The sequence below is a fragment of the Xenopus tropicalis genome, chromosome 9 (genome assembly GCF_000004195.4).
Source record: "Xenopus tropicalis strain Nigerian chromosome 9, UCB_Xtro_10.0, whole genome shotgun sequence".
NCBI lineage: Eukaryota > Metazoa > Chordata > Amphibia > Anura > Pipidae > Xenopus > Xenopus tropicalis.
The window spans coordinates 9,732,198-9,744,725 of NC_030685.2; the positions used below are offsets into that span (position 1 = coordinate 9,732,198).

The 12,528-nt window shown below is 45.6% G+C and overlaps 1 long non-coding RNA gene across 1 annotated transcript; it reads right to left on the bottom strand.

Moving 5' to 3' along the window:
- Positions 1-1,925: 1,925 nt before the first annotated feature.
- LOC116407497 lies at positions 1,926-7,522 on the bottom strand. Its single transcript, XR_004220361.1, has 3 exons — positions 7,338-7,522; positions 2,770-3,000; positions 1,926-2,010 (listed from the first exon to the last, which is right to left on the bottom strand). It is a non-coding gene; the product is annotated as an uncharacterized LOC116407497 (long non-coding RNA).
- Between the last annotated feature and the right edge of the window lie 5,006 nt (positions 7,523-12,528).

Genomic DNA, 12,528 nt, shown 5'->3' on the forward strand with positions numbered 1-12,528 from the left:
AGGGCAGTTATGCGGTATGTCTCCAATAAGTCTGGTTCTGCATTAATCCTACCCCATCCAGCCCTGTGGAAGCATTGTTGGTAGGTATTATCTACCCCTCGCCCTTGGGTTATTGATACAAGCAGATATTTTTCTTGTTCTTAATTCCGGTTTATGACTTATGTGCAGTTGCCTCATGGCATATCTGTTCTTGCCCAGGCATCTAGGCCTTACTCCCCACTCGGATGCCTCTCTTCCTTTATGCATTAGTTACATTATATGACCCACAATGTTTGTTTACTGTACTTTGCTGTGCCGTTATACTGTATAGTAAATGCTGCCATATTTTCTGTTTCCCCAGTTTCACACCTTCCCCTTTGTTAATAAACTGAAGCCTACCAACCTGTCTCGGTGAGTTGATGGAGGGAGGAGTTTATCTGTATGTCAAACTACACACTGCCCCAGGGTAATACGTAGGGAGGACAGAAGACTGGTCATTTTTTTGAAAGGAGCATTAAAACCCAACCAAGGACACTAAACCCAACCATAAAGCTGCCCCACTGCGCCCCCTAGTTCTCTATAGAAGCTGATGAAAAACATAATTACACATGGAAACCAATTCACCAATGAGAATTCTACTGACCCAAAACTTAATTATAGATGCAGGAGAAGTGACCAATGAGAATGCTGATTCCCAGCACTGTGTCAGGCCCCTTGCTGGTACCTTACATATAGAGATAATGATGTCATTTTCCCGTCATTATATGGCACAGGAATCAGACATGGGGATAAAGGGACAGACTTGTTCAGTGCTGGGAAACGTCATTAAAAATGCAAGAGAAGTGACCAATGAGAATGCTGATTCCCAGCACTGTGTCAGGCCCCTTGCTGGTACCTTACATATAGAGATAATTATGTCATTTTTCCGTCATTATATGGCACAGGAATCAGACATGGGGATAAAGGGGTATAAATCTGGCTCCCTGTTCTCTGTTCCTGCAATTGGAGTTGGGAGCATTAAGCACAGTTTCCCAGCACTGAACAAGTCTGTCCCTTTATCCCCATGTCTGATTCCTGTGCCATATAATGACGGAAAAATGACATAATTATCTCTATATGTAAGGTACCAGCAAGGGGCCTGACACAGTGCTGGGAATCAGCATTCTCATTGGTCACTTCTCTTGCATTTTTAATGACGTTTCCCAGCACTGAACAAGTCTGTCCCTTTATCCCCATGTCTGATTCCTGTGCCATATAATGACGGGAAAATGACATCATTATCTCTATATGTAAGGTACCAGCAAGGGGCCTGACACAGTGCTGGGAATCAGCATTCTCATTGGTTACTTCTCTTGCATCTATAAGTTTTTTATCAGTAGAATTCTCATTGGTGAATTTTCTTGCATCTATAAATATATTTCTTGGCAAGTTAAAAAAAAATTGGGGGGCACAGTGGGACAGCATTATGGTTGGGTGTTCAACCCCTTTAACATACCTTGGCATGTATAGTCCAGTAATATCTAAAGAAAGTGCAGCTGAGCAACAGTATTCAGATCCCATTATCAAATGTATTTAACAAAAGTGTTATAACTTTAATTTTATACTCATTAGTCTTCAGACTGCTTCCTACATTCAACTATGTTGGACCCTCTAGGGGTAATGGCACCACAATCTGATAAACTGGTTTGGTGGGGTTCCAGTGGTGTTTTCCTAATTATATCTGTATTTTGCCTGTAGGAATAAACTTGTTACCCTGACTCTGGCACTTTGTCTTCTGGTTGTGTTTCCCTATAGGGGGTAGATCTGGTCTCCCAGTGAGCATCACCATCTTGTTTTTGGCTGACTGAGTCGGCTATTTTATATGGAGATAATGCACCTATCAGTTGTACTCTCTGTATCTGGCATTCAGTGCAACATCATGTATCTGAATGAGAATCCTACCTGCTTCATGGACCACTACGTAGGATTCACCCTCTTCAATACCAGGCTCTGAAGTTGAGGCATCTGAAGCGCCACTTGTTTCTTGATTTCCTGTAGCATGAAAAATAAGATTAGAAGGTAAAATCCATATATTTTTTGGGGTGTTTCCCTAACTATGACTAGCAACCAATAAGATGTTTGTGTGAAACAGGGAGCCAGTAGGTGCTACCTGCTGATTGGCTGATGTGACTTACTAGGCCTAGCCTAGACTTTTATTATGTTACTCCATTAACCAGCTATGCAGAGAACATTAATAAATCATGAAAGTGGACAAGAGTTGCACCTTACTAGACATTAATATTAAAGTGGCAAAAGGGACAGTGCAACCCCTTGTTTACTATGAGTGCAGTGAATAGGGCCTGTGCATAGGGTTGCCTGGTTTTTGGAAGGGCTGTCTGGCTCAAAATTACAGTATCTGCCCAGTGTTCCAATTTGGAAAACCAGGCAGGACTCTCCAAAACCCGATTGCCACGTCAAAGCCACCCAGCGGTGACATTGTATCAGCCCACTGGCATTGCGTCCCTGCCCGGATCCACGGCCACAGAAAGGTGGCAACCCTACCTGAGCTAAACACTACACGTTGGCTTGTTCCAATTTTTGTTTGGCATTTTTAGTAAATAAAGTCCACAGTTTTGCAATTTATCATACAAACATAAAAAGTGAAAGTGCCATGAATGTAGTTATTAATATCAGTACAACAAAACACAACATAAACATAAGGTCAAGGCTGCACATTGGCTTCCATATTATATTATTTATGTCTTAAGGTTTAACTATCAAAATACTCCCGAAGGTTTCTCATACTCTTACCAACAGCTGAAAGCTGGGATGCCCCTTGGTCTGACTCCATTCCGCTAAGTACCCGCAGCTCAATGTTTATACTGTCCTGACTACTGAAGAGCCTCAGCCTTGAGGTCCCTGAGCATAGGAAAACTCTTTAATCAGACTTTTTCCTGTAGATGCTCTTCAGCAAAAAAAATTATAAAACTCTTCTTGCATTGTCTCCTTCTAAAAGAAATGACAACTGGAATGTCTTCTTTTCTGTAAATAGAAAAACATACAGTAGGGTGAAATGGTGCCCATAGTAGCAATGGAGAAATAGCCTCTGGGAAGGGACTGGGGCTGTGGGATAGAAGGTATAGTAGGGAGAGATGGTGCCTATAGTAGCAGTGGGGGGATAATAGCCTCTGGGAAGGGACTGGGGCTGTGGGATAGCAGGTATAGTAGGGAGAGATGGTGCCTATAGTAGCAGTGGGATAATAGCCTCTGGGAAGGGACTGGGGCTGTGGGATAGCAGGTATAGTAGGGAGAGATGGTGCCTATAGTAGCAGTGGGGGATAATAGCCTCTGGGAAGGGACTGGGGCTGTGGGATAGCAGGTATAGTAGGGAGAGATGGTGCCTATAGTAGCAGTGGGGAGATAATAGCCTCTGGGAAGGGACTGGGGCTGTGGGATAGCAGGTATAGTAGGGAGAGATGGTGCCTATAGTAGCAGTGGGGGGATAATAGCCTCTGGGAAGGGACTGGGGCTGTGGGATAGCAGGTATAGTAGGGAGAGATGGTGCCTATAGTAGCAGTGGGATAATAGCCTCTGGGAAGGGACTGGGGCTGTGGGATAGCAGGTATAGTAGGGAGAGATGGTGCCTATAGTAGCAGTGGGGGGATAATAGCCTCTGGGAAGGGGCTGGGGCTGTAGGATAGCAGGTATAGTAGGGAGAGATTGTGCCTATAGTAGCAGTGGGGGGATAATAGCCTCTGGGAAGGGACTGGGGCTGTGGGATAGCAGGTATAGTAGGGAGAGATGGTGCCTATAGTAGCAGTGGGGGGATAATAGCCTCTGGGAAGGGACTGGGGCTGTGGGATAGCAGGTATAGTAGGGAGAGATGGTGCCTATAGTAGCAGTGGGGGGATAATAGCCTCTGGGAAGGGACTGGGGCTGTGGGATAGCAGGTATAGTAGGGAGAGATGGTGCCTATAGTAGCAGTGGGGGGATAATAGCCTCTGGGAAGGGATTGGGGCTGTGGGATAGCAGGTATAGTAGGGAGAGATGGTGCCTATAGTAGCAGTGGGGATAATAGCCTCTGGGAAGGGACTGGGGCTGTGGGATAGCAGGTATAGTAGGGAGAGATGGTGCCTATAGTAGCAGTGGGGGATAATAGCCTCTGGGAAGGGACTGGGGCTGTGGGATAACAGGTATAGTAGGGAGAGATGGTGCCTATAGTAGCAGTGGGGGGATAATAGCCTCTGGGAAGGGACTGGGGCTGTAGGATAGCAGGTATAGTAGGGAGAGATGGTGCCTATAGTAGCAGTGGGATAATAGCCTCTGGGAAGGGACTGGGGCTGTGGGATAGCAGGTATAGTAGGGAGAGATGGTGCCTATAGTAGCAGTGGGGAGATAATAGCCTCTGGGAAGGGACTGGGGCTGTAGGATAGCAGGTATAGTAGGGAGAGATGGTGCCTATAGTAGCAGTGGGGGGATAATAGCCTCTGGGAAGGGACTGGGGCTGTGGGATAGCAGGTATAGTAGGGAGAGATGGTGCCTATAGTAGCAGTGGGGGGATAATAGCCTCTGGGAAGGGACTGGGGCTGTGGGATAACAGGTATAGTAGGGAGAGATGGTGCCTATAGTAGCAGTGGGGGGATAATAGCCTCTGGGAAGGGACTGGGGCTGTGGAATAGCAGGTATAGTAGGGAGAGATAGTGCCTATAGTAGCAGTGGGGGGATAATAGCCTCTGGGAAGGGACTGGGGCTGTGGGATAGCAGGTATAGTAGGGAGAGATGGTGCCTATAGTAGCAGTGGGGGGATAATAGCCTCTGGGAAGGGACTGGGGCTGTGGGATAGCAGGTATAGTAGGGAGAGATAGTGCCTATAGTAGCAGTGGGGGGATAATAGCCTCTGGGAAGGGACTGGGGCTGTGGGATAGCAGGTATAGTAGGGAGAGATGGTGCCTATAGTAGCAGTAGGGATAATAGCCTCTGGGAAGGGACTGGGGCTGTGGGATAGCAGGTATAGTAGGGAGAGATGGTGCCTATAGTAGCAGTGGGGGGATAATAGCCTCTGGGAAGGGACTGGGGCTGTGGGATAGCAGGTATAGTAGGGAGAGATGGTGCCTATAGTAGCAGTGGGGGGATAATAGCCTCTGGGAAGGGACTGGGGCTGTGGGATAGTAGGTATAGTAGGGAGAGATGGTGTCTATAGTAGCAGTGGGGGGATAATAGCCTCTGGGAAGGGACTGGGGCTGTGGGATAGCAGGTATAGTAGGGAGAGATGGTGTCTATAGTAGCAGTGGGGGGATAATAGCCTCTGGGAAGGGACTGGGGCTGTGGGATAGCAGGTATAGTAGGGAGAGATGGTGCCTATAGTAGCAGTGGGGGGATAATAGCCTCTGGGAAGGGACTGGGGCTGTGGGATAGCAGGTATAGTAGGGAGAGATGGTGCCTATAGTAGCAGTGGGGGGATAATAGCCTCTGGGAAGGGACTGGGGCTGTAGGATAACAGGTATAGTAGGGAGAGATGGTGCCTATAGTAGCAGTGGGGGGATAATAGCCTCTGGGAAGGGACTGGGGCTGGGGTATAGCAGGTATAGTAGGGAGAGATGGTGCCTATAGTAGCAGTGGGGGGATAATAGCCTCTGGGAAGGGACTGGGGCTGTAGGATAACAGGTATAGTAGGGAGAGATGGTGCCTATAGTAGCAGTGGGGGATAATAGCCTCTGGGAAGGGACTGGGGCTGTGGGATAGCAGGTATAGTAGGGAGAGATGGTGCCTATAGTAGCAGTGGGGGGATAATAGCCTCTGGGAAGGGACTGGGGCTGTGGGATAGCAGGTATAGTAGGGAGAGATGGTGCCTATAGTAGCAGTGGGGGATAATAGCCTCTGGGAAGGGACTGGGGCTGTGGGATAGCAGGTATAGTAGGGAGAGATGGTGCCTATAGTAGCAGTGGGGGGATAATAGCCTCTGGGAAGGGACTGGGGCTGTGGGATAGCAGGTATAGTAGGGAGAGATGGTGCCTATAGTAGCAGTGGGGGGATAATAGCCTCTGGGAAGGGACTGGGGCTGTGGGATAGCAGGTATAGTAGGGAGAGATGGTGCCTATAGTAGCAGTGGGGGGATAATAGCCTCTGGGAAGGGACTGGGGCTGTGGGATAGCAGGTATAGTAGGGAGAGATGGTGCCTATAGTAGCAGTGGGGGGATAATAGCCTCTGGGAAGGGACTGGGGCTGTGGGATAGCAGGTATAGTAGGGAGAGATGGTGCCTATAGTAGCAGTGGGGGGATAATAGCCTCTGGGAAGGGACTGGGGCTGTGAGATAGCAGGTATAGTAGGGAAAAACGCAAGTCCATATGCATGCTGGGAAATACTTTATAAGACTGCTTTGGCATTCCTGGCATAAATAAGGGTACAACTTTTCTGATTATATTGTGCAGGTAAGTCACATTCCATGTTTCTTTCACTAATGTACCTGCACATTGAAATAATCCAGATGATTAACTGCACCTATTTTTACATGTATATTCAGCAGAGCCAGAGTTAGGCTCCCTAGTGCGACTGCCTCGGGGGCTTTGTAGTATAACTTGCCCCAGTACAATGCCCAGAGCATGGCAGCAGGAGAGATATTATAAGTAGAGTAATGGCCGAATGTAACAGCAGAACCAGTACAGGATGAAAGGTCACTATTCCTGCCTGATAAGGTGCCATAGGGCAGCAATGATGGATCATAGTATGATGGAACATGTGTCAGTAAGGGTCCCTGAAGGGCTCATTTATTAAGTGCAAGGGACCTTAGAGCACCTGGGCCACTGCCCCTAGGAAGGTGTGTGCCAGAGATTGCCCATATTGTGGTCCCCCTGCCATTATTCTCTTAGTACCATACAAACATTCAAATATTCCAAATATACAAACTTTTATTCAGTACTTGAGACTTTTTTTCAATGTGCGTAGTATGAATAACAGGGTTGAAACCAATCTGGTCGCTGGTACTGTGTGCTCTAAAGGGTTAAACACTACCCCGGCAGGAGGGGATTCCTTACTGGGTGCCCAGATCTTACTGCGCAACAACCCCCAGCATGGTTTAACCCTAGAACATGCACTGGAGGATGCTGGGAGTTGTAGTCCAGCACCAGATGTTAAAAAAAGAGATAGAAATGTAAGTGATTAAACCACAGGACTCAGGGAATCCATTCCCGGTAATAACTACCTTGTTAAATAATGAAATCTATGAGCAAAACACTAATTCTCCCTGTGTCGCAGGCACCAAAGGCTCAGCTCTGGGCTTTGGCACAAAGCTGTATGAGGAGGGATACTAATAAAGGTACCGTGGGGCCCCTGGGCATTAAGCCTCACCCAGAAACCATTCCTTAGGGGGTAAAAGACTCACCTAGCGGGTCCCTCGGTAGGAAAGGGATATTCTCTGCTTCTCCTTCACCAGAGCTGCTCCTTCTGCTTCTTTCTTCTCCCCCCCCTCGTCTCTATATTATTTTTGTTCTCAGTTTAGTTTCACTTTCCGCTCTGCACCAACCCTTCCTGCACTGTCCCCACACACATGTGCACACACACACACTGCCGGGACACTGCGAAAAATCCTGGTGCGCCCTGGCCCTAGTGGTCCCCAGCGGCCCAGACCCGACCCTTACCGGCGCTCCCCCTTCCGACTGCTACTCCCCAGACGCGTCAAGTTTACGCACTCAGGGGAGGACGCCGGGTGGGGGGCCCTGCCGGGGGGGGGGGGGTTAGGGGACGCGCCCGGCTGGGGGCGCCTGGGACGGAAGCCCCGGTGGGCCCTTCACTCCCCAGGCCGACCCTGCTCGATACAATCTGACTGTGTAGGATACTACTTCCTATAGACCTACCGTATAATATTTAAGGGACACTAAACCCTGCTGCACAGCGCTGCTCAACCAAACTTTATTTAGCTGTTTAGCGGGACTACAAATCCTAGAACAGTGGTTCTCAACCCCCCTAATGCCGCGACCCGTTAATACAGTTCCTCATGTTGTGGTGACCCCCAACCATGAAATTATTCCTAAGACCATCGGAAATATGTGTTTTCCGATGGTCTTAGGCGACCCCTGTGAAAGGGTTGTTCCACCCCCAAAGGGGTCCCGACCCACAGGTTGAGAACCGCTGCCCTAGAATAATACAACATATACTGAAGGTAGAGCCATGCTGGTAGCTGTAGTTCAGCAACATCAATATTGCATAATAAAACTTTTACTAAATTTTTCCCCAAATCTCCACAACTGTGTTAAAATGCAAAAGAATCCTCCAATGAGAATCCCAGCTGATCTGTATAAATCCGGCTCCCTGTTCTCTGTTCCTGCAATTGGAGTTGGGAGCATTAAGCACAGTTTCCCAGCACTGAACAAGTCTGTCCCTTTATCCCCATGTCTGATTCCTGTGCCATATAATGACGGGAAAATGACATCATTATCTCTATATGTAAGGTACCAGCAATCAGTTTGGGGTAAAGGAAACTGTGCTTAATGCTACAGATACAGATCAGCTGGGATTCTCATTGGAGGATTCTTTTGCATTTCAATGCTGCCAATGCGGGCCCTAGAGAGCTGGGAAAGTTTTATTGTGCAATATTGCTTTAAGAATACAGCCCTGATGTTGCTGAACTACAGCTCCCAGCATGCCTCACCCTTCATTATATGTGACAAAGATAGTAAGTGCAGCCTGTGCTCCAACCAGGATTGATAGAAGGAAGTATTCCTTCCCATGCTCTGCTTGCCTAAGTGAAGGGACCACAGTACCGAGGGAATCTCCCTGATCCATTTCTGCTGTATCAGATCAGGCATTGAAACCCTAGAAGTTGAACCTTAAACTTGGCAGCACTGCCTCATCTGTATTTAACCTGTGGATTGTCTTGGGCAATGAAATCTTTTCTGTTTGCTGCAAGAACCTTTGCAGCAGCTTCTGGTTCTCCACAACCCCAACCCTTCATTCCTTCCACATAGTGAAGGCCCATCCTTGTGTTAGATTCTAAAATAAACAATGCTCTATCCCAACCTTGCTGACCAAAGGCCAAAATAGAGTTACATAAATAGAGTAATATGTACTATATGGACCAGGGATCCCCAAGCTTTCTTACTCGTGAGCCACAGTCAAATGTAAAAAGACTTGGGGAGCAACACAAGCACCATAAAAGTTCATGGATGAGCCAAATAAGGGCTGTGATTGGCTATTAGGGGCCTCTATGCACCCTATCAGCTTACAGGGGCTTTATTTGGTAGGAAATCTTGTTTTTATTCAACCAAAACTTGCCCCCAAGTCAGGAATTCAAAAATAACTCCCTGGTTTGGGGGCACTGAGAGCTACACCCAAGGGGTTGGGGAGCAACATGTTGCCCCTGAGCCACTGGTTGGGGATCCCTGATATGGACATTTACTCCAGCTTAAAGGCTAACAGCATTCAAAGTCTGTCATTTGTGGGGGTTTTTTTGTTTTTTGTTTTTTTTTTAAAGCTGAAAAAAACCCAACCATATATATTAGAACTATTTTGTTGTGAACATCTTAAAATAAAATGACCTGGATAATATGACCCTAGTTACTATATTTCACACAGACTAGATTTATGAATCTGAAATTATGAAAACCTTCAACATAAAATTTCCTAATTGTTCTTTACAGTTGTCAGGGGCAGGCAGAAGACAGAGGACAGTCAAATAAACAGGCCGAGGTCTATACCAGGAGATCTAACTGGGGTCAGGTAAGGGGAGGAGGAGCAGCAGAGGAACAAGGTATAGAACAGGGAACCGGGCAGGAACAAAGCAGGTATCACAGGACTGTAGATACAAGTTCTACATCTGGCTGTAAGGCCAATAAGGAAAACTATACCCCCAAACAATGTAGGTCTCTATATAAATATATTCCATAAACAGCTCATATGTAAAACCCTGCTTCAATCTAAATAAACCATTTTCATATAAATATACTTTTTTAGTAGTATGTGCCATTGGGTAATCCTAAACCAGATACTTGGGTCAACATGTGCTCCATGAACTTGTGCTTGGCATCATTCCGTCCTTCCAGCCTCCTGTTCTGAATTTTGTGCATCATGCGCAACTCCCCATTGGCAACCACAGTGACACAGAATCATAGGGAAAAAACAGGCCAGGGGCACTCAAAAGTGCACTTTGTGCACTGCACTTGCAGTAAATAAACAATCCGTACTGTGTTTTAAGAAGAAAAGTCATGTTGGCATTTTACTTCCAATAGATTAGCCACAATAGTGCAAGGTAGAACACTATATTTATTCTGCAGAAAGCTTTACCATACCTGAGTAAACAGCCCTGGAAGCTCCCTCTGTTTGTTTAAGATAGCAGCTGCCATTTTAGCTTGGTCTCAGAAGCTTCCTGCTGCAGCTCTGGCTATTGGAAGCTCTGATTACACATTCTGATGGGAGGAGGAGTGAATTCTTATGGGAGGGGGGAGCAGGAGAAGGCAGAGAGGAGGGAGCTGCCCAGACTCTGGCCCCGGTAATGAAGGATTTTTCTGAGAGAGGAAGTTGGACACAGAAGAACATGTGACACAAAAGGAGACAAGAAATCCTGTGTTTCTTTTGACAGAGAACTCAGTGCAGCATTACTGTGAGTGCTTATGGCTGTATTTACATAGACCTTTCTGATAAAGCTTACTGAGTGTTTACCTTTCCTTCTTCTTTAAATAAGGGTACAGAATAAAGGAGGTGAGGGAGGGAAGTAGCATTTTGTAGTCATACATCTAATACAAGAGTTATTACATTATCCAGTATAAATACAATATTCTGTTAGTTTTTTGTTATACTTACATACCTACATGACATTTTCATAGGCAGTTGGTAGCACCTGAAGGAATTAGTACACTGTTCCTTGGAACTACAACTTTTATTGGCTGATATTATTTACCTTTATTGCTCTGCTATCTCACTGGCAGTTCCTGTAAATAATATACATTCTGCTTGTGTTTATGGCATTTAATGGCTTTCCCTTTACTCTGCAATCAAACTCAGTCCCTGATCCCTGCTCTCAGCTCAAAACAGCCAGGTACTAAGTAAATACAAACCTTTTGGTAAAGTGTTCAAGCCTAGGCAAAATGTACAGATACTTAAAGGGAAACTATACCCCCAGAATGAATACGTAACCAACAGACAGTTTATATTATGTTAAGTGGCCTATTAAAGATTCTCCCCAAACTGGAATATATATATCAGTAAATATTGCCCTTTTATATCCTTTCCCTTGAGCCGCCATTTTGTGATGGGCTGTGTGCTCCCTCAGAGATCAGCTGACAGGAAGTGATGCAGCTCTAACTGTAACAGGAAGTAGTGTGGGAGCAAAAGGCAGAACTCTGCCCATTCATTGGCTGATGGGGCCTAGCATGTATGTGTGCCTTGGTTTGTTTGTGTGCACTGTGACTCCTATGATCCCAGGGGGCGGCCCTTAGTACTTAAAATGGCAGTTTCCTATTTAGGATTACCCAGTGGCACATACTGCTAAAAAAGTATATTTATATGAAAATGGTTTATTTAGATGAAGCAGTGTTTTACATATGAGCTGTTTATGCAATATATTTATATAGAGACCTACATTTTTTCGGGGAATAGTTTTCCTTTAAAGCAGGGGTGTCAAACTCAATCACATAAGGGGGCCGAAATCTAAAACACAGGCTAAGTCGCGGGCCAAATTTTTTATTAATATACTTAGTAAGATACTAAGGGGAATATTTATCACAATGTGTAAAAAGTGGAGTAAGACATTACCGGTGATGTTGCTCATAGCAGCCAATAGATGCTCTGCTACTGTTGAAATCTGATTACTGATTGGTTGCCCTGGGCAACATTACTGGTAATGCTTCACTCCACTCTTTACACAGCATGACAAATATACCCCTTAGTCTTAGTTACTATGTGAGGAAAATGGAAACTGATCAGGCTGGATGGTCAGACACACTCACCAAGGGCCACATTAAACTGCCAGGGGGGGGCGGATTTGATCCCCGGGCCTTGTGTTTGACATATATGCTTTAAAGGATCTCTTCCCTTTACCAGATGTTTAAAGCTACATGCATGTACTTTTCACAAGTTTTTGTAAGGGTTTATTTTTTTTTAAGAATTTGAGTTGATCCAAATTACACAGACCTTATAGTTTCAGTATTAGTTCATATGTCATTTTTAAAATGTATTTACTAAATAGTGCAATAAAAGGAGGATTGTCGGAGCACTTCAAGACTAAGTAAATATATTAATACAATAGAAGTGCAACAGATTCAGACATATTTACTACAAACATTCAAAAGGAGAGACTGATCCCTGCACATTCCCAGACCCCTTGTTAATTCTTATGTTGATATAATAAAGACATATCATTTTTATGCCTCTCCTTGCTTACAAGGGGAATATACTGTTGTGTATAACAAAGCAATGTTATAAAGATGTTCCATTTCCCTTCTGTGTCTAACCCCATGAGAAGCCTTTCCCAGCTGACACATTGCAGAGATGCCCTTATACTGGCAAAGTCTGCACGTCTAAAATTGAGCGTTTTAGTTTCTCCCTTATAGAGCTGTCTCTGCAGCATTATCTCAAAGGAG